Raw genomic sequence first — 27,124 nt, 5'->3', positions numbered from 1 at the left:
TGACCCCCTACTGCCACCCTACTGGCATCAGTGTGGCCCTTCGTCACAACACAGACCATAGTTTGTGGACCCATGGCAAATATTTGCAAGTACCCATGCTCTAAGCGGACCATCCAGCAACAACGAAACCAGGGACAGCCCTAAACTGGATTGACTGGGACAGCGCCCTGGGCAGAAATAAAATGTTATGTTTATTGTAGGGGTGGGGGTCATTGAGCTGTGATGGCAGGAGGTGCAAAGAAGATAAGAGGAGTGCAGGGGATTGATGGGGTGCTAATAATTACGCTGAGGTACATTAGGGCTGATTACAAAGTCTTTAACGGGACCGATTGAGACCAAATGGGACGGAGGAGCAGATGTTTGCATAACATGGTTAGGCAGTTTCCTGCTGCAATACTCGAAATATTGGTGGACTGGGCCCAGCTTGCCCCTGCTTAAGGCCGGCTCTGGATGTAACTGTCGATCTCAGAACCCAAGCAGACATCATCAGGCAAATCCTACAAATCCTGTTAGGGCCGGCTCTAGGTCTGTGTGACCGGTGCAACTGCACCAGGCCCTGACTAAGGGCATTGTGTTTGCAAGTATATTATGGTTTGCAAAGCCCGTGTTGCCACGTTTCCTGGCGTCCAGCAATTTTCAAGCAACAATAAAAACAATAAAAATGACAAAGATAACTCCGGGGCTTAATGTTATTCCTAGAGCGAGATCGAAGTTTATCTAGTGGACGTTTTGACTCACGGTAAGGTAGTGCAATGGGTTAATGTGCCTGCTGCAAAGAACAAGCATCATGCAGATCACAAAGTGCATATAATGTAAATAGGTCAGTAGGTGCCTGTTTTTTGTCTGAGCGATCCTTTTGTTACTTGCAGTTAAAATCCTAACATAGAACAGTGAGCTTTTAACCATCATCAAAGAGCTACATGCAAGGTATAGATTAGAGTGTTATGATTTTTCCCCCAGTCTTTCATTATCCTAATGCTGGAAAAATGGTCCATTTGGATCAGGGCACAAGTCCTAAAAAAGAAGTGGAGGGACGCGGACGGCACAATAGGAAGTGACGTCACGAAAGGTGGCTTGCACCATCAGACTCATTGCCTCCCCTCGCTCACCCCTTAGATGCGATTGCATCAGAGAAGCCAGCGCGTGACCAGCGTTCAGAATGGGCTCCGATCTCGCCCCAAAGAGGCCAAAGAGTGAATGTGTTGCTCCATTTGCTCCAGTTATAGACCTCCTGGTAAAATAAGTGGGGGGACACCGTCCACCCGTGTGGTACCCCGACTCGAGCCCTGATTTGGATAGAAATCAATTGTGATTATTAAAGAGAATGCCCAACCATGGTATAACATTTTAAATTCTGAGTTTGTGCTTCTCCAGACCCATCACTATTAAACTATATTGGCAACTAGTATGGTTGTCATAGGAATCCTACACCTTGTAGTCTTCTGTTTAATGTAACATTTCCTATACACTGACTTACACACCTATGATTTATTGTGTAGTGTGTGTGCGTGATGTAAAGTGCTCTGACATCCTACACTGGTATGACTGGCGCTGTAAAATTAAATGCATGTGAGAGAGTGGTTATGGAGACTTAAGGAGCACCGTTAAAGGGTAGTAGTGAGGCAAACCATGGCGAGGTGGTCGTTAGGGGAGCCAACAAACACTCGCACTGGGAGCCATTAGCGCAAAAGCGGTCACTGAATCTTAATATTAACAATTGCTTGCGGTGCGTGATTTTCATTTTCACGTGGTTTCCGGGCTTCCTTTGCATTTCTAAGGCATGCAAAAACATTCCACTTGATGGGTTCCTCGCGCATCCTGCTTGAACTGAACAGAGGCTCGCGGTAGCGCGCGCACGCCGACCGGGAGCAGGGCTTTAATTATACCAGGTGGCGCGTCGCGCGCTGGGCCTCCGTGGCCCCGCCCTTTACCAGACAGCGCGAGAGCGCTCTTCCCGGCCGCAGACAGTTGTTACAGGGCCGCTTTTGTCAGCTCTTCTGAGAAGCCCGGGATGAAGGGCAGCTTTGTAATCACCGCGGCTGGGCAGGGCGGGGCGCGTGCTCGCCCGCGGGCCACTCTGAGGAACGTTTACGTGGGCCGCGAGCCAAAAGGGAGCCTGATGAGAATCTTCAAACCGGAGACAGCCGTTCCCTCTCAGGGCACGAAACTACAAAGAAATAACGGTCACAGGTGGGCCAACGAGCACATCGTAATGACTAGGACCATGCTGGTCGTGTTGGCCTCCATGTAATAGTGATAAAACAATATCAGTGACCGTGAATGTGCGCCACACCACAAACTGGATTCCCCCTTGGCATTTTGGTAAGTGTCTGTTACGTAACTCAAAGCTACTTATTTACTTATTTCATCACCTAAATCTGAACACATGCCCTACAAAGGAAGAACGATACTTGGCCCACAGTTCTAGCTTTCTGTCTTTGGGCTGTAATATTTCTGGCTGCTGCGTGGCTGGAAGTCCTGTGAGCGTCCTGCAGTGCAGGTTTTAAACCAGCACACAGATGTAGATGCTGAAATTCCACATACAGATCGCCAATTTAGCCATCAAGTCGTTTTGAGAACATTAAAAAAGATGCCTTTGTGGGCCGGTTCTGCTGGAAAAAAGAGAGACAGAGTGTCTTTAGCTGGAAAGAAAGTGCAAAGGACGCTGGTAATGGCTTTTCTGCCGAATACTGAGGCGCTTACACGATGTTACTAGTATTCTCTGGAGTCTATGCAAAACACAATACATGAGCCATGCTTGCGGAACGTCACTCCACCACTGCCCAAAACACAACATTGTTGTTTTAGGCAAGATCTCCTACTCAATCTAGAGGTTTGCGTGTATGTGTGGGCCCGCCGCCACAGCACACCACACATCAGCACTGTGCCCCCTTTCCTACCCAGTCGCAGTTCCCCTTGTAGGAAAAGGATTCGTTTAATGCCTAGGTCCACCTTACGTTACAGGTTATGTTCATGCAACAAGTCAACATTAAAACTACACAGAGATATTACAATTTGGAAACTTCGTTCTATTTAGCAACTAAGAAATGTTATTAACCTGTTTGCCATGTTTGCTTTAGCATGGCCTAGCTGTCTCATCACCTGCCCCTTCATTGTTCCCACCTACGGTTTCTTTCTCCATAGTTAGCCCAAAAACCAATAGCAGATATCTCAGTCCTTACTGTCAGTAGCGGCTTCTACCGGACAGGGGTGCTGGGGCGGGAAATTAAAAAACACTGACCTGAATGCCTGACCTGAGGCCGCCAGCTCTTCTCCGTCCTCTCTGCAGCAGGAAGCACACAACCTCCCAGAATCGCCGGGCCAATCACGACACTGCCTTACTTGCAGCGTTGTGATTGGTCTGAGCGCTGTTGTTGGGCATTCAGAGAGGGACTGGGAGGCTGAGCATGTTCTCCACCCAGGCTGTACAATACAGCCTGTGGAGAAAATGTAAAGTGTGCAAGACGGTTAGGCCGGCCCTCGACAACCGGCCGAACCGTCATAAGCACTTAAGGTGCAGCCGCCACTCCTCCTCCCTGTGACCTGGGGAGCCCAGTCCAGCTCTGCTCTAACAACCTGGTTTCAGCAACAAGTTCAATACAAAAAAACAAATGATGATAAAGGAAAATTATCATTTTGTTTAAATTGAGCTTGCAGTTGAAGCAGTGGGGTGTTGCTCGTCCACCTTATCGTAGGAGCCGCTGCTGCTTACTGTCTATCACCTGTATCCCACCCTCCCAAAAGGTTGTACAACCTAAACTCCAGAATACCTCACTTGTTTTATGATAACCCTACTAGTCGCACGGCATCACTGTAAAGTGGAGCAGGAGGATGGAGGGGCCTGAGGAAGCTGCAGGAGACTACCCAACCCCCCCCGTCATAATCCAGATTCATGTTGGGGGTCTGACTGGGTTAAATCATGCAATATAAGCTTCTGCTGGGAGCGAGTCCATAATCAACATCATTGTGCTCAAGTCAATGGAGTCTGCCTCAAGCCGGTCCGCCCAAATAAATGAGGGGGACATTCAATGGATACATACTGTGCCAGGTGCACATTCACTCTCTGCAGCCCCGTGGCCAATAAACTACTAACATGAGCCTTCCCAGCCAATCACAGAACAAGAGTTTCCCTAACCAATCGAAGATCATCTCTTTCACACCACTATAAGAAAATATTTCCAGTGACATTTTGGTCGTCAACTGTGGAATGCCACATTTTCTGGAACACACCACATTCATCAAAGGAGTAATGATAGCGAATGTATGTAGGCCTTAGACTGTTAAAGGACATTCTGAAAAGGCATTCACATTACCTCTGGAACTCCTTCACCAAGGTGGCCACCTCACTAGTTTAAGTGAAAGCTGGATTTTGGCAAAATTTGTTCTGACAGACTAGCAATCTGTAACGTTGAGCACTCTTTTGGCGAAGCAAAGATAAGAGATGGAATAAGCTATTTCCTGCCTAGAACACAAATTCTTAAATTCTGCTACTACAACAATTTTCACCTGTGCTGCTGAAATGCCAGTGCACCAAAACAATTAAATAAGACACAAATATCATTTGTTTTAACCTCTATCAAGTGTTAACACCCATCCTCTTGCACCATTTCCACCTGCAATACCCTCAGTCGTGTCCTTGGTATACTCAAAGCGTCACACTACATATAGACACTACATATAGGTATCATGGCATGCCATGGATATTTATTATTTTTGGCCATCCTATCTCAACACATAAATGTCATGTTCTTTGTACTTTCTTAGTGTTAATCACCTCTTGATCAGATTTTGCTCCCTTTCAATCTCTCGATCTCAGATCAGACCTCCACTACATACACTAGTTTGTCTACATCTTTCTATTTTCTGGAAGGAGTAGGTTGTTAATTTTCCACTCTCACAGTTCCGGATGAATAACACACAGATCATGGTGCTGAAAGTACTCCCCGGCCCCAATGCTGCCACTGGAAGTACTGTAAAAAAATCTCATCAAAACAATCCATATCTTACCAGGAGAATAACGGATGCACAGCAAAGGCCTCCTTCCGGCACAATGTGCGTTTACAGCTTTTTCCTCCTTGTTCCCTCTGTGGAAAAAGACCAAAGAAGACATGATGAATTTGAACCTTAACAATTCTAGGAGAAGATATCTACGCTGGCACAAATATAGGTCATCATAGATTGGATTATAACGCATTTGTGCAATTGCTTTACAATTGTGAAGAAATCAATTTCATCCAATTCTGCTAACGGGAAATGTAACATATTTGACGCCGGTGTAATCAATCTGCTATCTACGCCAGTACTTTCCTACCGACGGGTTAGTAAGAAAGACTTAAATCGCATTTCTGCCCTTTTATATTTCACCACCTACTCAGAATTTTATAGGTACTCCCTGTCTCAGAAACGAATTGGCTAGTAAATCCCTCACAAAACGGTTAGACACTTCACATCACACAGAAGTTGACAGTATGGCACCACAATAGGAAACAAATGACCCCACAAATCCCTAATGTTAAACTTTGAAAAATTAATTATTCCCCGGAAATCTATTGCTTTAATATTGGCTGTACAGAGATCTGCTTGAATTTGTGGGATACGCTCTCGTTTGGGCTACAGCTTTCTGGATCTAGATAGGACGCTCATGTGATGGCTGTCCTGAAGCTACGTATTTCCAAAAGGTCAATCAATATTCCCAATGACACGCACACACGTAATCTTGATGGTAAATTTCACATTATGGGGTCGATTCCGATCCGGTAAATAGCGCTCCGAATCGTCTTACGGAGTGTTTTTTCCACGTACGAATCGTACCTGTAAACGTCCCGTACGTACGACGAAGTACGATTCGTACCAGGAGCCGTACTCCGTACGAGTCGTACAAGACACCGTACGACTCTAATCTCCGTACGATTCTCCCTCGGAACCCGCTGTACGCAACATCTGTACGGTTCGCGGCTGGTTTTTACGACCCAGCAAGTACGATACGTGTCGGGTACGCACCGTACGACCCTTTTTCTACGGGAGCTGAAAACAGCCGTAAAAGCAGAGTTCACGCCGAAACAGGTACGGAACGCCCCCGCCGGATACAGTGCGTACCCCCCATGATCGCAGGGGTACGCACCGTACCCCTGCGATCATGGGGTGTACGAGCCATACCCCCATTGTACGATCGGTGTACCCCATGTACGATCGGTGTACGAGCCGTACCCCCATTGTATGATGGGTGTACGGCTCGTACACCGTTCGTACATGGGGTACGGCTCGTACACCAATCGTACAATGGGGGTACGGCTCGAACACCGATCATACAATGGGGGTACGGCTCGTACACCCCATGATCGCAGTGGTACGCACCATACCCCTGCGATCATGGATTGTACGGACCGTACGGTGTGTATGTGTTTGTGTGCTTTTCCGTACGACTCACCCTTACCTGACGTGGCCGTACGAATCGCGTCCTGATCACCCGGTCCGGATCGTACTCGCCGAGTCGTACGGTGTGTGTACGAGTCGTACGGAAACGGCTCCAGATACGAATCGTACGGACGGTGAATTTACCGGATCGGAATCGACGCCAAGGTGTTTTATTCAGCCATAATCTTGATAGGACTGTTGTTCACTACAAAATACCTCTGGAGCATTGATGCCATGCATGCACACTCTACTTTCAGCAAGAGCCTCATTAGTTTCTGCACAATAGTGACACATTTTTTTTTCAAAGAATTGTACATGCTTGCCTTGCTCTTTCGCACTCATTTCTGCTTCAGTACCAAGTCTGTTTCTCTATTTACAGTGTTTTCCTTGATGTTACACTGATATGTTAATTAGAGATTTGCAGTTTAGCATCCTCTTCCACTTGGAGCAGTGCTGAAATTGCTTCAAACAAACTGCTAGCACATGGCTCTCAAAGCCACACAAACCAAATTTAATTAACATTCTTAGCTAAACCATTAGACCTCAAATTAACTGTCTGGGCTGCCCGTGACTTGAAGTATTTGTAAGTCAGTTTTAGACAACACAACCATTCAATGTATATAAGCTTCTATCATCTTCAGAACACTTATTATTTGATGGGACCAGCGTGGCTGTCCGTGTTCACCAACAGTCTCCATCAATGGTGTTGGTTGTAGTGGACCCACAGTCTACAGTGGGTTTTCAAAAAGATGTTTATTACAATTGCTGGATTTCTGACATTTCTGTACATATAGGTTTCCCCGGAAGTGGGAACTGTTGGGCTAAGACATCTGGATCAATGCCAGGTTTTCATTTGAGGTGGTGTGTACATTTGTGATATCTCAAGTCATCCCAACTGGATTTCCTAAAATTATGGGAAAATCTGTCCCTTGCAGAAAAACTCTGCACACCACAGTAATGCTGTATGCCCCCACTACTTTTTACTGAGTAATTCCAACACAAAACTATGCATACCCCATCCATCCATCAATCTCATTCATCACTACAAATCACTTATACCACCTTACAGTTTTTAAAATAAATATTACTTTCTCTGATTAATTACACTGATAGATCAACTCTACTGATGATTTGGTTTTTAATGCTTTGTATATGTCTACTCCCACACCTATTGAACAGGTGTACCACAAACGTGACAGACTTGGCATCTCATTCGTCTGAGGCAGAGAGCTATGGGTATCACTTTCTTTAAAACAGCCGTACACACCTAAAATGGGAAACATCCTTTACAACGCAACTTTTACCACGCAGTGCCTTTACGACGCAACTTTTACAACGCAAACCATTACAACGCATTGCGCTAGGGGGCGCTCTAGGATAGGGAATAGGTTTAATTTACTATCCAACACCTTCCCTACTATCCACGGGGACTGGAGTTGGAATAGTAAATTAAACTAATCACTATCCAGCGCCCCAACGCACTATGCGTTGTAAAGGCATGCGTAGTAAAAACAGCGTTGTATAGGCATGCAATGTAAAAGCATGCGTTGTAATGTCATACATCCACCTAAAATGTGTATTTTAATTAAATGCACAAATGAATAATAATGCACACATTCTTTCTTTGAGGGAAAATCAATAGAAACCACCAATGGTAGTAGCATTAGTAGTACATTCGTGGTAAAACACTCTGAGTTCCAGCCCATATCCAGTACTTTGTTCCAAAGGACCAGAACATCAGAGCACAGCCGTGACACCTACCCCAGCCTAAAAAACTGGGGAAATCCTTTGCAAGTTTAATATTCTACTGCTGAAATTGCAAAATCAAGAGGTAAAATATGGTTGAGGGAAATAAATTCCTGCAGAGAAGATAGCATTATTCTCCATGCTCCCAGCAGCGCCTGTGCCAAAATATGTCAACAGCAACTGAAGTAATTGCACTAATATATTTAACAATATATGTTGTTAACATCATTATGTACCATCAAACCCTTTATTAAAAGCTTTGCCAAAGCCAATAGGTCTCGTCTTTGGGGGTATTTGGAGATAGCAGACAGGGGAGAGAAGGAGAGGGATGGAAAACACGTGCTCTCATGGAGTGCTTAACCAAAACAAAAAAAAACAAGTTCCCTAGAAGTGAGCAGTGCAAGGACAGATCCAGCCAGAGAGACAGTAAAGAGGCTATGCTCTATGGGAGGGACAAACACAAGATGGAAAAGCTGGGACTAGTAAAGTAATTGAATAAGAAGCAAGCAAATGATAGTGACAATAAAGTCAACCAATGGTAAGCCCCAGGTTCTTGGTAAGCCCACAGCTGGTCTTTTGCAATGAGACAGCATGCACAGTCTGGTAGGCTCGATCTAAAAAGGATGTAACCAGGAAACGAAGGCTTCCTTCATCATTCACAGACACTAGAGTAAGATATGGGGTTTCATCAGTGGCTCAGTACTACAATGCCACAGACTGCTGTGCTAGATTTAATCGGTGTTGGGGATGTAGACATTCTCATCAATTCTACATCACTGAAGAACACTGCCCAAATCAGGAAGACTCAAAAACTGCATTTCCAGGCCTGAACTCTGCATTAAGACCAAGCCAATATTTTAAATCTAACAGAATAGTTTGATAACTCCCCATTAAATGTGTTGCTTATTCAGTCGTGGACCTCAATAAGCGCATACCAGGGGTAGCAACTGCAACCCCCGGTATTGCCCTTGCTACCCGTGGACTCAGGATTCACAAAGGCAGCAGCAGGAATAGATTGTCAATATGGCATTCAGGTCTCTATTTTTCTCGCCATGTCCTTCCAAAAGATCGTGAGCAATAAACAGATGGCTGTTAATTGGCTAAGGGTCGAACAAGGGGTCAATGCAGAGATGGCGTAGGGGGTCAAGTGACATATGATGTAATTTCACTAACCCTAGCATTTTGGCGAATTGATATCCTTGATGCTGTCACAACGGAAATAAAAATGGCCATTACAATCCTGGTCTGGCGTCAACATTTCATTGGTTGTTTGAAAAACTTTGGAGGGGGCATCTGTAAACAAATTATTTTTTATTTCATAACTGGGAGCTACTTGAGTGTGGGGGGGGGGGGGTAATACCCTCAAAACGAGGTTGGCAATTGGTTTATGCTCTTCTTCAATTCAGTACTGCTGAAAAAACAATGACAGGAGTAAATGCTAAAATGTACACACATTTACAAAGATAAATGGATTCGATACACATTTTCTTTGCTCTTCTAAATTCTCTTCATACAAAGGAAATATGACTGTACTCCGGTTGAAGCATCACAGCTCGGGATTTCAAACATTACTTAAATAAACACTGCCCACTCCCCACAATAAAAAAAATAAAACACCATTGCCGGTGGGTCTCTGGGAAAAGGCCAGGCTTGCGAGCCCATTCATCAGGGTGAAAGAAGCAGTTCATTCCTAAAGTCACTGTCAATAACACAAAAGTCTATAAGGAGCTCCCAGCTCGGGTTCCCTCAACATGAACAAGATCAGGTTCCAGAGTTTCACATTCATGCGCACAGGTGGCCCCATGTGCCGCCAGCCATCACACCCTAGCTGCAGGCAGGCGGCGGGAGAATCCCACACTTCTCGTAGATGAGTTGGTCAAAGAGCTGGTGGATTGTATTGCAATGCAGAATTTGTATAGCGCTTCAGACACATGATGATCAGTGAAGTGCTTTGATGATTGGAGAGTCGTGGGTTGGTGGTCTGGTCTTGATGGGAAGCACTGGATGTAGTGAATGAGGATTGGAGACATGCTCAAACCATGTCATGTTGAACTTGTTTCTTGGAAGGGCCGGTACTCTCCAATTAAAAGTATTATTACATTTCTCTTGAGAAGTGCTGGTACTCTCCATCTCAAAATAAAAAAGTGCTGGTACTCAGTACCGGCCCATTTAAAGCACTGGGCCTAAGCGTGAGGTGGTGCAAAAAGAAGTGATACACAACTGTGCAGAAGTAAGCATTAGAGGATTCTAGTTCTATAATTGTGCATCAGCAGTGTGATTGCGCATATTGTGGTGACAGCTCACCGCTGCCAGATTCATGTCTTTAGGGCAGGGCTCTGTGCAAAAGGACCACGCCTCAGGCCTCTGTTGGACTTAAATTTTGTGGTGCTTGAGAGCAAAAACACAGTGTCCCGACCCCGTGAGTGGGAAGTGGGCAGCCACCCTGCGGATTGTATGGATATGTAGGACCACAACCTATGAGTGGAAGCACCACTGCCACCACTATGGGGATTGCTGGTAATGCGCGATCACCAAGTGCGTCATAGATTTTTTTTTTAGGCAAGACACAGTAGTTAAAGAGGAAACCACAAACACATACTGAATCACATAAGTCTCAAATGTTCGTAATTAGTAGGCCTTCACACAGAAACACTGTGAAATCAGGGTTCATATTGGATATTATGCCATATCTTGCTTGTGTCTATGTCAGTACATGTAACATGAGTTATACAAATTAATTAAACTATCAATGGTGCCTTTATTACCGATACCTCATCACCTTCAAAACTAGGCAATTTTCAACAACATGAAACACCATTGGTCTCATTCAGACTGCAGTAATGGAGACCAGAAACTCAACAGCCTCGTGCTCCAGAATGAAGATCATGCCAGTCGTGGCATGAGTCAAAAACCACACCTAGCCTAGGAGAATAACTGCCTCACAGCGAGAAGAGCATACCTCAGAGTCTTCCTACCGAAGACCAAGCACTTCGTTGCCCAGGGTGTAGGACGGTATGTAGTGAGTCAGTGTGAGGGTACATCCCTAGACGCAGACGTCCTTCTGCACTTTGACAGATGTCTAGAGCGGTCACAATATCACCTCCTCGGAGCTCTTCTCTCTTAGTCACCAGCTGAACTGGAGAGCTTCCCCTTTCCAGACACTACATATATCTTCATCCTCTCCAGGTGGGCCTGACTCACCTGGGAGGTGAACAGTGACCTCATCTGATCCCACATCTGTACTTCCGCCGGGATGATACCTGCAATTACTTCATTAAATTAAGTACTGACAAAGAGTTGTCTGTCATGTGCATAGTACGCCCATACTGGAGCACACGAATAAGTGCAAAAAGGCAGCACATTTCTCAAAAAGCCCCTGGTAAATATGGACAACTTCTGCCGCTCCCAGCCATCATTTAAGAGGTGACACTACCTCAATGAGGCAGGAAATCAACAGGAAATGCAGAAATGTAACACCACCCTACCCTATCCTGCTGGTTTCCAGAAAGAGGTTTTAATTCCTAGGCTCTTCCTGACATACCATACCCCCAAGCCCAGGCCATTCATCACTTACGGGTGGGTCATAATGATTGGGATAAGTGTGAGCCGGAGTAGGAGTAGTGAGGATCACCAATAAGTAATCAGGCCATTACCTTTAGATTCCTCGTCCTAGTCTCAGTCATCACTTATAGAGGTATACCAATACAAGAATGGATTCTGTCAACTATATGATAGGAGTCAATGGATTTCAACATACATAACAGTTTCAATGCCATATAGAAACTCTATAAGCAAGAAAGGAAGATCCAATGGCAGAAATGATGCCTAGAGACTGAGGAAAAGTGTTCTTGTCGGCGTCCATTTTGTGCCAGGACTCCATTGTTTTTGCATTGCCATTTCATGTCAAACACACACACACGACCCACCTGGTCATTTCTGCTGATGCCTGAGAAAATTCTATCTGTCATGACAAAACCCTGCCTGCAGCCTACATTTCTGCCCATAAACTGTTGCACACCCAACCCCCTGTTCTTTGCAGTTCAACAGAAAGCCATGAGACACCCACGCCCTGTGTAAACAAGCTTGTTTTCCATCTCCTGCTCCCTGCCTGGTAAACATCCTTGACACCGTGATCAGGTTATCTGGACAATGGTCTGACTGCTGGGCCTTGATCAGGGTGATTGGACAATGGTTTGATCACCGAAGCTTTGATCAGGCTGATTAAACAATGACCTGAGTGCCGAGCCTCGACCAGGTCACCAACTACAAACATTGCCTTGATCAGATTATCAACTGCAAACACTGGCCTGATTGAACAATGGACTAACAGCCAAAAGAGTGGGATGAAAATGTATAAAAGGCTTGTAAGCTGCGGAGTAAAGCAGCAGCCTCCTCTGTCTTGTCTCTGACTAGCTTGGGACTCTGTTCCATATCCTGGGCTATTGAATAAATCTGGGTTCCTCCTGCAGACGAAGGCTCCTGTGTCTCCTTTTACTAAGTAGGGAAGGTATGGAAGACTTGAGCGGTTCCCCCGCCTCCGAGACCCAGTAAGTGGGTTTAACCGGTTCTTCAAGACCAACATTTCCCCTTCCTGTACAGAACACCAGGGTTCTCTGGAGGCGCCATGTGTAGCCACTGATATTTCAGGGTGAACAGAGAAAGGCTAAGCTTTCACCCATCCCTGAAAAATGTCAGTAATCTCACACTTAAAAGGAGAGAGGGAATCCAAAACACACCCATAATGAAAAGGCCTCCAATGCCTAACAAAGGATTTTATGGCGGAAGGTCTCCTGGACTTTTTAACTGCTTCAACTAAATGTGTAGGAACACCTATTTGCTGCATTAAAACCCACCCCTCAATCTCAAGAGCAATAAAACAATCATGGTTAGGAGATGAATTTTTTTGGATGACAGAGAAGTAAGATGATGAGGGATATACCATGGAGGTTCTAATGCCATGATTTCAATAGAGGAAACCATGACCACCTCCTGGGCCAACATGGAACCACTAGAATCACATATATCCCTTTCTTCCCTCTAAAGCCCGGACACAACTCTGGGAATTTGAGCAAATCGGGGAATGCATATTAGAGAACCAGGGGCCATTCCACTGACAGAATCCATTCCCCATGCTCCCTTTGATGCATTCCTAGTGCAAAAGAGAGGAACTTCAGCACTGAACCTCAAGGCAAAGAGAGCCACTATCGAAGTTCTGAATTTCTTGCATATTTTCTGAAATGTTTGAGGAGACAGTGAAGGTTTGTTGGATGAGGGAATCTGTCTGCTCAATGAATCTGCTCGAACATTGTCTATTCCCATGATGTGAACTCCTATAAGAGACAACAGATGATGTTCCACTCAGGGTATCATCCAATGGCTTAGTAACCCCATAGAAGTAGATTTCATCTCTCCCTTATGTATGCAATTATGATCCCGTTGCCCTATCTTATTCGAACATGGCGATTGCAAATAGATTCTCTGAATCTGGCCTTGAAGACTGCCACCAATTTCCTCCATTTTGAATTATGAACCTAAAAATATCGGTGCTAATAGCATTGCTCAATATAAAGGCGCAATAAAGTATTAGTGTGATCTTGGGTTTTCTAGTTAAACCCCTTTAGGGGCTTTACTTTTAATAGCTAGGACAGTGGCCGAACAATTTGCGCATTCGATTAGTATTTGAGTAATGCTAATACTGTTCTCCTAAGTAATATTTAATGGGGACTTAAGACGGTGCTCTTTACATATGTCCTGTTTTATTAAATTCCTTTTAGGATACACTTCCCTTGACTCCAGAGTTACCATGCTGTTAATATATAGTCGATTGAATACGCACAACTTTCAGGTAAGTGCTGAGATTAATGTTCATACTATACATTAGATCTAACAATTGAAAATGTCACAACAGAGAGTCAAGATTAACTAGGTGCTCAGAGGTGTCTTTTACAATGATGTGAATTTAGTCTAAGGCTATGGTGTTTGTTCATTAAGGGAACAATAGGATTTCATTTGAGTAAGCATATTAGGATCCACTGACTGTTTTCTGAAAAAATAACAAAAAACCTAAACTGGATTAAATGTGTGTTTCTTTCAATGATGACAGTGGCAACCTCACACACATATATTTTTATACCATCTTTCTTATAGATTTATTGGGTTCTATTTACTGCCAACAATTTAATGAACCAAGACCATTTACTTTTTAAGGTATATGTACTTTCTGTCTATGTGGATTGTTATGATATTCTACAGAATTAAACATGGAAGCACATTTTGGTTAGGCAAACTCTGTCCAGTAGATTTATGATGTCGCCTTCCTTCATGTTGAGCGGTACATAGTACCTAAGAGTGTTATAATTTCTACATATGTCTAAACTTAGCTACTATTCCAATGCTTTGACAAAATACTAATGCTATGAAAGATTGTTTTCCAAATGTCAATAGATGTAAAAAATATGTGTGCTTTTATGGCTGTTGTAAGAACGATCTGGTTCTTCAAAATAATTTTAAAATGTTTGTCTTCAGTATTGTAAATAGTGTTTGTTTGTGTACTTTTCTAGCCCTGAAGAAGTCAGATTGAAGACAAAACGCGTTGGCGATTTCGAATTTTAAAAGAACTTGATTAAAGAATAATTATTATCATCACAAGATCTGATCGACTTCTTTCATTTTGGGAAAACATCTGTTCACTTTAAACCATCTGCAATATGGATATGGTCAAATATATTTTATGTATATACATTTGAACCTTTTTGAAGAGTGCAGGGCTATTCCGTTTATGTTGTTCTAGAGCAATCAAGGGATTTGTTTTTCTCTTGTTTCTCTATTTGGGACATAAGGGATTGTTTCCTAAGCCCTTTTGCACCTTTTTTCGCTGAATATAACTACTTGGGATGTTAGGACTGGTACAGGCATTAATGCTTTGATCCCCATCTGTGTGTGCCTGAATTATGAACCTACTCTGTATCACATAGACCCAGAATCATCTAAAGCGGTCCCCCAACCCAGAAGGCTGCCATCTGTTGCAATCATTTTTAGAATTGCAGGATATAAAAGAAACCCCTTGCAGAGGTTCTCCTGAGAAAAAACCTGGCTGCCGCCTCTCCTCAGTCTTCTTTTGACGCATGGACAAACACAAAATCCCAGACTCCCCAAAGCCAATCATAATACTGCTCTCACCAGCATGACAACAGTGTCTTGATCGGTCTGAGCAGCCTGGTTCGGCGCTCAGTAGTGGGAGCCTGTGCATGTTCACCACCCGGCTGTGCAATACAACTGGGTAAAGAAATGCTAAGTGCACATGAATGTGTGGCCGCCCCAAGATTGCCCCAAAACCATGATGCACACTTAAGTGCACCAACCACTCCTCCCTCTGCTGGCTGTGATGACAGCCCAGCCCCGCCCCGTAAACAAAACTGCTTCAGTACGGAAAAATAAAATGATGATAACATTGCGTTATTATCATTTTATTTTTCCTTTTTGCACTTCTCAAAGAGCATGCGGCGGTGCTCCTACGCCTTAGTGGAGAAGCCGCCGCTGCCCTGATTATTTGGAGAACCCAATCAATGTTGACCTGAACATCTGAATTCTTCCCTAAAAGGCTGTTTACTGTTGGACTATAGCCAAGTTTCTTGAAGAATAACAGCAGCTTGAATGAAACCATCCTTCCACCAAAAAAACATTTGTTGATTTCTACTTCCGTGCCCGAAAACGTATCAAGGTCCGGCTAAGGCCTTGCACAACCCTGTAGTTCTAATCTCACTCGATCCAGGAAAAGAACAGGAGGATTGCGAGGATGAAAACCTCTTTATACAATGCAGCAGGGTGAGCGTGTCTACGTTTTCAGCAATTCCTGTTGCTTTTCCGTCTTAGATGGGCTCGCCTCATAAGTAATGCCTAGGACTAGGGACGTAGTGGTAATGGGGCTGACGTACAGTGACTCGAGTAAACGAATCATGAGTTGCGTAAGAGAGGGAAGATTCCGTGCGGTGGCTGGTACTGGTTTGGTACCAGTGCTTTAAATGGGCCAGTACTCACCGGTACTGAGTACCGGCACTTCCGATTTATTGGGTCGTCAGTACCGGCACTTCTCTGTAGACAGAGAGAGTACCGGTTCTCTGATCGACGGCAGGCTCAGGTTAGGCATCTCCTCCAGGGCTGAGCTTCCATGCAGCTTGTAAGTTAATGAGCCGTTAAGTAGACACCCATTCGCCGAGTTGCTGCTGAAGATTCCAGCAGCGCCCATTTCATTGTTCCCAAACTGCAGGGGTTTGAGTGGGCACTTGTCACACTATGATTAACAGGGCAGGGTCTCTAGACAGACCCTGCACTGTCAATCACATGTACAGCGACTTTCGGATGAAAGTGCTTTAGCCCTTACTCCCACCCTTCCCTCAGGTGCGTGACATGAGCTGGGGCCTCCAGTCACTAATCCAGTCCTATTTAGGGTATGGCACTGGCCTTAGTAAAGTGAGTGGCAGCGCAAGACAGTCCTCCACCTCGGTCGGTTTTCTTTTCATGTTTATTCAGCACAGGAGCGGCTTCCCTTTACATACTGACCTGGGCAGTGGGTTCTTGGGTGTGAAGATAGCCTTGCCCTTAGGGCAATGAATAGCAGGGAACCTGCAGCTCTCCAGCAATGAGCTTCTATGACAACTGGTGATCTATTTGGTCAGAGGGGGGGAGACAAGGTGAACATAGAAGGAAGCGGGAGGAAGAAATGTAAAGAAGTGAGGTGACAGGTAAGGTTAGCATTCCCACTTTTTCAGATAAAAATGACAGAGTGTATGTGTATATGTGTGTGTGTGGGTATATATATATATATATATATATGTATATATATATATATACCCACACACACACAAAAACAATGAAATATAGCAGAATAAAAGAAAATAGTGGCCAGGTGGCAAACTGAGGGGATGAGTACAACATGGAGGGGAGAACTGGAATCAAGTAGGGAAAAAAACAGTGAGAAAATGTAAGAGACTTGTTGAGAGAGTAAGGCCGAAGTGGGAGTAAGAGAGACAGAACTTGCAAGAGAAGGTTAGAGGCTGTGTAAAGATGAGAGGCAAGTGGAGGGGATATGTGAATGTAAAAACATGAAACCAGGAAGAGCCTGGTCGTAGGGAAAAGGGCAATGGCAGCGCTTTGAATGGGCCAGTACTCACATGTACTGAGTAGTGGCACTTCTTATTTTTATCACTATAAGTACTGCACTTCTTTATTGTGAAGAGAGTATTGGTATGCATGAAAGGTAGGCGTATTGGCTGCAAGTGCTGGTGAGCACTAGGCTGTCAGCGTTGGAACCTATCTGACAGCCAAGGCCCACTGTATTCCTGAGTTGCAGCCGAACTATTCAGCATGGGCTTTTTTGCATGATGCCCCTGTGTTCACCATAACACTGTGTTTGACAGTTGATGCCCCGTTTAGGCCCTGTGCTGTTAATCACATTCACACTATTGTGTGGATTTGTGCAAACACATGAAGGAAGCAGCAGGCTGACAGCGACTATTAAAAAAGCCATGGGAGGGAAGGAGTTTAAAATGGCTTTAATTCCACCTGAGACTTTGTGTGAGTGTTTGCATATGGCTGTGTGTTTGCCTGCTTGCGTGTGCCTGCTTGTGTGTGCCTGCTTGTGTGTGCCTGTTCTTCTGTGAGAGAAAGAGGGAGAGAATTAGAACACGCTTAGGAGATATTTTAATGGGACTGTGTGGAATTCTTTTGTGTACATGTGTGCTTGTTTCTTTCTGTGTCTGTGTGGGAGGGGGGGCACGCCTGAGAAGTTATTGTATTGTGCCAAACAACAACAAATATCAGAATGGCATTAAGAAGCAGCAAATATTCCAAAACAAGGAAATGTTAACATATCATCATGTTTGGCTTTCATTTTGTGTGATGAGTTCATCTGTTTTGTCGACATAAATGCATTTCTCATGTGATTTGATATGTGCTGCAACTGGTACAGTAGTTATTATGTATGATTATATCTTCCTGTACCCCCGCCCCTAGCCCCGCCCACTTGCCACACCTCAAGCTCATTTGAATGAGTACCTGCACTTATTTTTTTCCATTTAAAGCACTGTTTGGTACCTGTCGCGTTTGTGGAGTCAGCTTGCATTGCGGTCTGCCTTTGTTGTGGGTGAGGCTTTGCATAGCTGCTTCATGTGTTTGTACCCGTTTTGAGTAGCCTGCATGATCGTTACCTCACAGACTGTACCCAAGTGATGTGCTGCGTTCTAAGTGCGTGAGTTATACCTGTTGTGGGGGAGGAGGAGTGGGAAGCCTGCTCTGCTGCTGCTTTGGTGCAGTACCTGTCCTGTGTGCGCGCGCCCAAGTGAGGGAAGCTCACGCTGCGGCCACTGGAGCTGCTCTTGTTCCATGTGTGCTCGAGGGACACTTGCCTAACATCAACCCATCTTTCCATTCACAGTCCTGTCAAGCGTCACGCAACAGGTGTGACACTCACGCATTTCAGTGCGGTGATCCGCATCACCGCACTGAAATGCATTGTCACGCATTTTGCCACCATCTGCCAGCCATGCGCACCACCAGCGGCGCCTGTGCCCGGGCTCTGCTGCTCGAGACATGCTGCTTGCTGAGCCCGAGTTCGTAAATAGTTAACCGGTCTGCTCTCAGCCTCTCTGGAGTGGCTGAGACGCTACAATGTGTCTCTTCACTCAGCCGCTGTTGTGATGCCCTGCTGTCAATCACCGGCGTGGCACCATGGGGGCCGGGATTATAATCCGGATGTGCCGGCGGTAGAGTGCCGTCACGTCCGGACTAAGAGGAAGTAGACAGAAACGGCTGGGGAATCTGGCAGGAGACTTGACTCTCTGGGGGCCTCGGTCTGTTTTGCTGGCGGTGGTGCAATTTCGTCCTGGCTGTTAATTACTCCCCCCCGCCGAATGGAGTGGAGTCAGTGATGACCCGGGTTGCTGCAGTGAGTTATCGGCAGGACATTCTATCACTGGACGGCCCCACTCAGCACTCTCCATGAACAGCCTGGACGGACAACTATCACTGGAGGCGGGCCGGGGTGGCATATCCGAATTGCCGAGCCTGCGGTGGCTCAAGGCCTGAGCCTGCCTTGCACACACTGAGTGTGAATGGCCTGCAATTAATGGAGCTCCACCGTCCTCCGGCCCAAGTAAGTAAAGCCACCCGAGTGTGTATGCTTATTACCGTGTGAAAACAGTATGTGCTGAATACGTGCCTAAACCCATTCTTCACAAGCAAGCCGAAATAAGTGACAATGTTGATTTAAAACATTACACGACTATCGTTGCGAGTATTAACAAATACTATAAGTCTGCCTTTGTTTAGATGTGTTTTTTCAATGATTGGCGAGTTTTGTGCAGGTTAGTGTCTTTGAGGGACGTGCGAGAGTTGTTCTGTACATTGGTCATCGAATGTCACGTCCGGTTCATGCTCCCTCGCTGTGTTTCTACAAGTAACTCCTCTTGTGCACAGATCCTGGACGGTTTTTCTCGGGCAGGAAAATGTAACCTATCATTTGGTTAAAACCCTATTCTGGCTGTAAAATTCTATCACGACATACGAAAAACTTGCCAACTGTGGTCTAAATTGCAAAGATGGGTGAAAGTAAAGGCTTGTTCCAGTAACTTTTTTTACAATAATAAATGTGCAAGTCCTAATACATCACAGCTTTTGCGCCATCAGGACTGAGCATAATCTTTACAACAGAGCTGGCTCATCGCCTTCTTCAAAAGAAAGTGTTCTGAAAGTCAGGTAAGTAAGACTTTGCTATCAGCCTAGCTGTGGCCTAAATGAGTGTCTCCCACGCTATACTTTCTAATGCAGCTCCACCTGCAGCTCATGTGGTCGGCGGCAATCGAGTGACTCTGCGAGCCACTCACCTGACTATAATAAATTATGAACGCCTTCCAGGCTGCTTTATCTATTTTCTGGAATTTTGGCTGCAGTCTGATGAATTAGTTGTTTAACAATTATTTCTTGTGCTTTATAGCAGTTAACTTAAACTCTCTCTTTGCTCACATGATTATCATTTCTGATATTTATGTTTCCCTCTTCTTCATTGCTTTATTTTGCACGTGAGCAAGTGTCACTCATAGTCGCTGAAATGTCACACATAATTTCAGTGAAATTATGAAAATGTCACACAAACCAATCTGAAACCTTGGCAGCTATGCATTCATTAAACAACCTCCGCTCCCAAAGTCACTGGTGTTTTCTTATGTCACATTCAGATAGGCACCTGTCAGACAGGGAAGAGCGAATTTTGACTCGCTAATATTATAAATGTGTTGCCACGGCTTTACCAGACCGTCCCTGGGATGGCGAGAGGAGGGCAGGTGGCGCCAAGAACACTCCGCTACAATATGGCGTCACTACACCTTCTTTTTCTCTGCTTTCCAACAAAGCCAAAGTGAGGGTTTTTGGGAACTCTCTGAAGTGGCAGGTATGAATAATTACAGAGAGAGTGCGCGGGAGCCGCCCTGTCTGCACCACCTAATGTCTGGTAGAGCTTCCCGAGGAGAAGGGGCCTTGGGGGTGGGGGAGGGAATACCTCGGGTATCGCTCCGCTTGTCCTTGGAAATATAGAATACCAATCTGAACCAGCCAGACTTCTGGGCCCGCAGAGCTCATGAAGGCGCTTCCTTGTGTTTAATTGTATGCCTTGGGCAGATAGTTTCTGGACTGGTAGTAAAAGAGTTTAGAGGGTGGACTTTGCCATAGAGACATGGGTAGTTTACCACCTGGCTGCTGCTTGCCTGTGAGCGAACGATAGCGGTGGTGTGGTGTGACTGACCCTACTCCAGCCCTCCCAGCTGCACCAGCCTGGTATGAAATCTCCTACGTGACAAGCAGTCCACCCTGAACTTGCAATAGACATTGAGGCTCTTGTCTACATTACCTATTCATTAGCACAACTGGTATTACTGCAGCTACTGGTTAATGTGACCAGAGAAACGGGCACTCCCGTTTGACTCAAGCCAGAAGAGTTGAGAATACGGTTGGTTGATGCTCACTGGGTACCTAATCGCGCAGGTCCATTCTCTTCCTTTAAACAGATCACCATCACTCTAAGATGGCGCGCTACGCATGTTTATCTCCTACAATGCACGTCATGTACAACTTACTATGAACATGGACTGCAGACCATCACATTTCCTTGGTCAAAAAAAATGTAGGGAGAGAAGAGTACTAACCAAGCTGCAACAGCAACCCAAAGCCAAGACCCACTGATATGTCACGAAGCCCCTCGAATAATTTCCCAGAAGATTGTTATAATTCGGCCACAATTAGAGCGGGAAGACTGTCACGGGGAGCAGGTAGCCTCTTGGTCCGCTGGGTCAAAGATTCACACCGGCAGAGTAGGTGGCGACTCCACTGGTGTAAATGACAATAAAGTCCCTCACACCCTAAATAGAGTAGCGGGCAAAGAGTTTGGCGGGGCAGGAGCATCGACTATCTACAACCCCACTAGGTCCTGCATGGATTCCATCAAAGAAAAATAAAATCATATATCAAAGCATCAATTTAGTTTCAGTGGACTGTTACAGGCTGAAGTTTGCTTCACTTAAAGAAGAGTTTCTTTACTGTCTTCACTTATGTAATCGAGAGAAAGTTCCTTCATGGTAGCACTGACTTCTACACCGCCACACAAAAATAGCTTGGCAAAAGCCCATCCTCAAGTTCCCCTGGGCAGAGGTGGATAGAGGTTTGGGGCCGAGCCCTGAAGGTTGTCCCTGACTCACCTAAAGCCATGTCTGGCCTGTATTATAATTATAATGATTTGTAGGCCTCAGACCGGGCCAAAAGGACATGTCCTGGCAGACACAGACAATCACCTGCTCCTCTGGCTTCCATAGCTTTTTATTTTCCTCCGCAACGAGCAGATATATTGGTCGACTCATAATCCACATAGATTTATAAATGAAACCAGGCTGCCTCTCAATCACTACTGATGTACAAAAGAGCAAAGGCAGAAATGAAAGCAAGGTTTGTACAGCGTCATGGACGGCGAGGCAACACCTGTGCCGCAGCCAGGGCCGACCTTTAGCATGGGTGAGCTGAGCCCAGGCCCATGGCGCCAATGACCTGAGGAGCGCAGGAAGCTGTGTGCATTAAGGTAATGACGACAGTAGCACCCGGTCGTCTTGATACAGCCTGCTCGTTTCTGTCAGATTTGCCAGTAAGTGGTTTTAATCCTTCATTATCATACAGTGGGAAATGTTTTAACACGCTATTGCCCCATTTTTGCACTCCCTTCACTTTCTCACCCCTGCTGACGCACACAAATAAAACTATCATCAGCGTTCATTGGGTCTGCGGATTTTGTCCCTCCTTTCCCTTTAAAATCGAGTTTGAACTTAAAGAGGCAATTTAGGCTATTAATATCAGCCCCTCCAATAAAGTTCTGGGCCCAGATGGGGTTCCCATAGACATGTACATGGGTAATGTTGACCTGTGGGCCCCCATCATTACAATTGCCCTGAACGCTGCAGCTACATGCAAGAACCACGCCTCCTGGCAATAATCGACTATGGTACCTATTTTAAGAAGGGTCTATGGCAGGTCCCTCGTTGCTATAGGCCCATCTCGCTCCTTCACTCTGTAGTCAAGGTTGCAGGCAAAAAAGAACACTCTATTGCCCCTCTGCACTCCCTGTACCATCTCACCCCTGCGGGGACACACCAATAAAACCATCATCAGCATGAGACAGCGAAGCTATCAGTGGGTTAGGTGAGCTGGGGGAGGTCCAGAGTTGTCTGTGCTCAGGGGCCAGTCACTGCTAAGCCAGCCAGGGATCGACCAGTGAACTCAAATGCCCTCCCTGCGGTCTCATTTAATTCGCTAGAATTAGCAAGGGCGCACAATTTCTCTCCGCCCAAGGCGCTATCTTAACAAAGGCTGGCTCTGCCGCAGCCCATGAAGAATTGCAATAAAAAAGTTGTTATAATAAATCGATATGAACTAATCAGTAAAAGTGGTCTCATAAGGCACAGAAATGTGGAAATGAGGAAAGACATCCTCACCAAACAAAGAAATACAAAAGAACCGGTTTCATCCCCCATTTCATTGAGAAGACCAAATTAGTGAAAGTAGTTTCACAAAGGGTTGTTGAAAGAGTGAATGAAGAACATCTCACCACTTTAGCGATGTGCTTATGTGCAAGGATTTCTCACCTACGACAGTTATCTGCAAATTAGAGTTCATATAAACATCCATAGCGAGGAGCAAATGAATAGAGGTTTTCTCACAATCACCAGTGATATGTAATAGAATAGATGTCATTCAAGGCCACACAGTGGTGTGAAAATGAATAGTGCAAATGATTAAAGGTGCTTCACACCGTAGAGTTAGGATAGAAGCGGCGGCAATTTATTGCCATATGAAAGTGATTCTGATCCACCACAATCCCAGCTTTCGCATCTGTGTAAGACACAAAATCAATTTTTGGGATTCCACTAACTAAATTGTTATTACGGAAGAGGTGAATTTAATGAGTCCTACTGAGGTGTGTGTTATTATACCCCGCTGTTTAGGCACCAAGAAACAATGCAGGTCGAAGAGCGATTATACAGATGGCCATCATTAATGTTACAGGCATTCTGAGATTCGACCATTGACCCAGAAGTAATAGTCTTTCACCCTGTTCAAAATTTACGATTCGTCGAGTTTTGCTGCCCTTCAGTCAGGAACACTCAGCTGCCACGTGAAAACGACCAGCCAGTATTTAAAATGTACAAAACCCTTGGCGCTGGTGGGAGGTTTTCCGAATCTGCAGTAATAACATTGTCTACAATAAGGCTGGGATAAGGGCCTATCACTGGCAAGCAGAGGAATGTGGATAACAGCTGCAATTGTAAAGCAAATTATAGATGTGAGGGCAAAGCTGGTGTCATGGGACAGTAAAAGGCCACAATTTGGGAGATGAATCGAAGACTTATACTGAGCCACTCCCAACCCAAGGCCGAATGTGGTTTTAAGCCACCACCAGACAAATGCCCCAGTGTGTTTAGCGAGATCTACTGGGGAATTTGTTATGTGTAATGGAACAGTACCATAACTTCTCAGTAGGGCAGATAGAATTAAAGGCAACAGTGCCAGCACTTCTCTGTGGGGCTGCTGCGTTCTTAGTAGGCTAGGACCAGTAATCTCGGAGGGACTACCACACCTTAAGTGAGAAAGTGTGAGCACTTCTTTCTTACTAAAGTATTGCAGTTCTTCAAAGGACAGTCGCCACTTTATTGAAATAATTGAAAATGATAAAACAATATTTTTACAAGTATCCTTCATGTCAGATCCTCATCTTTATAGACGCAAAAAAATGTATCAAGGTAATAACATAACTGAGGTTTTAAATGTCCATGGATTTATTATATTAGAAAGGAAAGCATCATTGTTCGACTCCTGGAAGTTGCCAGAATAATGGAGTAAATATTATTACAACACAGATTCTTTGCTTATCAATTGTGTGGCTCCTTGATAAATTGTACAAATATTTCCAGGAGTAACACATTTTCTCAATAAAGACATTGTTACGTATAAGAATGCTTGCCTTCTAGACAAATGCTTTAATCATCTGCTTCGTGGTAGGCCCATGGAACCGGACAAGCATGGAACATGGGCCAGGGATTCTCTTTGAAATGCACAACTGCAGCAAATTTTAACTACTGAATCAAGCACGTCTAAATATTCTAAACGGAATTATCATAAACCGTAATCTAATACATTTAATTCTACTTGAATGTATTTATGGAGCCTTCAGATACAACTTTTCTCTATACAGACTATAAGTTCAAAGCACGTACAAGGAAATCCTTTTCTTTGCAAAACTGGCATAATCCACTTTGCAGGACCTCTGTCTTAACACTATAGCATCTGTCACTCCAAAAGGTTTCCTTAAATTTATCGCAATCGGACAGTCTCGCGACAAGAAGACCTCGAATTTGGCGCTTGAACTAAACAACTTAATAATCTCTTCATAGGCTTTATTGCCTTCAAGACACAAGTAAATAATTCAATGCTGTTAATACACTTGCAGATGGTCACATTGCAAAGTACTTTGCAGATTGAAATGATCCTGCAAAGACTGGACCACCAGATATTGCATATTGTTATATCATCAATCTCTGGGAGTGTAGGGGGAAAGTAGCAGGTAAGGCTGCCCCCGCTCAGTCAACTGCCATTCAAATAGAGCCTTAACTAGTCCATAAAACATCAGTATACTAGACCAGTAGAAGGGGTCTGATATATCATTATCAGTATATATCCCCTAAATGTGTGAAATAACACTATTCCCCAGGTTAAGATGTTTAAATTTATAAACAAAAATATAAACACAGGCCACCACTCACTGCAAACGGAAAAGTGCATATTGTTAGACAGATCTAAATGTTACTTGTAACAATTCCAAACATAAAATATGAGGTATGCATTTAAGAGAGATATCGTAAAAAAAAAAAATTAAACTGTATTTGCTTAGCACAACTTTAGCCTTGAGCAACAGGGTGCGCAGAATTGCACAACAGAGAGTAATTGTCGGGGAACACCCTAATGAATTTAGGGGAACACCCTAATGAAGGGAGTCTCGAGACGCCCATAGAAGCAGACAAGGAGTGACCCTAATAATTTGGCAGTTCTTTTAGGAGGCTGATAGGGCTTTAGTTTTTTTTTCTGGGCTGCATGAGCGATGGGACAAGCACGACCTTAGGAGAAATGTTATGTCATAGTCAGTGTGTACAGGCGGAGGCGGCTTGTTTCTGTTCCACGTCTCCATTCTGGTGGATGCCTGGCATGGCTTCATAGCTCCTCTGCAAACGGTACAGGAAGCCACCAAGCAGTAGCAGAGGAAGAAATCCTGCTGCCCTCCTTGTGGGGAGTGAGGAACTGGGAAGGGTCGGAAAGAGGCTGAGGGTCCGGGAAGGAGAGGGAAGGGACGGTGGGGGAACTCACTGTCTGAATTGTCTCCACCTTAGTCACGGTGATACACCACACAGCCTAACACACTCGCTTTAACCCCTCCCATGCTCGTGACGGAACGGTTCCGTCACGGCCCGCTCGCCGCGCCTGCATGGCACGAATTCCGCGCCTGCGCTGACGTTCTAAAGAGCGGGCGGGGCCGTGATGGAACCGTTCCGTCACAAGCACAGCTCACCTGCTTGCCGTGACGGAGCCGTTCCATCACGAGTACGGGAGCACCGCGCGGCCCCGCCTCCCCTTAGCGGTGCGGCGGAATAGCCGCCGCAGCGAAGGGGTTAACGAAACCCCGACCTAGAAGCAAGGGCGTAGTTTCAGCGTGGTGTAACATGCCTCTAAAAATTTATTCTGTTGTATATAGTTGGGTAGAAGTGTTTTCAGTCACGTGAGATGCCCATCGGATTTCACCTGGGATTTTTACATACACTTCGATAAAAACACATACACTAGCTCCCTTGTCGGTTTTGAAGGTTTTAAAAAATGTTGGCTAGTTTGAAAAAGGTGGTCTCTAACAATACACACTGCCCCTTAAGCCCCTCTCGTGCCCTGCTTGATTGTTAGGAAATCAGAGGTTCACCCCCCTCCTGCCCCCCTAAATATTACTGATCTTACTGGCCTAATCGTACTGATCAAGCTACAACCCTGCCTATAAGGCCGTGCTGGAAATAGGATTATTGCCAAAATGACATTCCTTGACACCCAATGCCAACACAGGGCCCGGTGATAATAATCTTTAAAACACTAACAATCTGTATTAACAACCAATCAATCATTTGAATGTCAATGTGGAGTCCTATATACATTGAAAGGAAATGGAATCATATCATACAATGTGTCCAGTAAGTAGAAAGCATGCAGGGGACAGAAAAACAGGTCATACGGAAACAAAACAGCCAGTGGGAAGAGAAAGAGTGAGGCATGATTGACTTCCAGCGAAACAGAAATCTCTTTGGAAATTGAGAAGCTTCAGCTCTTTGCTAGGGGTAGCCAGAAA

General features: G+C 44.9%; 1 protein-coding gene and 1 long non-coding RNA gene across 4 annotated transcripts in view; one reads left to right on the top strand and one right to left on the bottom strand.

Moving 5' to 3' along the window:
* FHL3 (four and a half LIM domains 3) overlaps positions 1 to 27,124 on the bottom strand; it is a 259,663-nt gene that overhangs the window by 150,202 nt on the left and 82,337 nt on the right. For all 3 annotated transcript variants that reach the window (XM_078681236.1, XM_078681234.1, XM_078681235.1), the window contains one exon: positions 5,008 to 5,084. The gene's annotated coding sequence lies outside the window, so the exon portion shown is untranslated. The remainder of the gene's footprint in view (positions 1 to 5,007; positions 5,085 to 27,124) is intronic.
* LOC144823068 (uncharacterized) lies at positions 1,970 to 14,807 on the top strand. Its single transcript, XR_013608725.1, has 3 exons — positions 1,970 to 2,322; positions 13,935 to 14,005; positions 14,721 to 14,807. It is a non-coding gene; the product is annotated as an uncharacterized LOC144823068 (long non-coding RNA).

The sequence above is a fragment of the Lissotriton helveticus genome, chromosome 3_1, assembly GCF_964261635.1.
Source record: "Lissotriton helveticus chromosome 3_1, aLisHel1.1, whole genome shotgun sequence".
NCBI lineage: Eukaryota > Metazoa > Chordata > Amphibia > Caudata > Salamandridae > Lissotriton > Lissotriton helveticus.
This window is presented reverse-complemented; position numbering and strand designations above follow the sequence as displayed.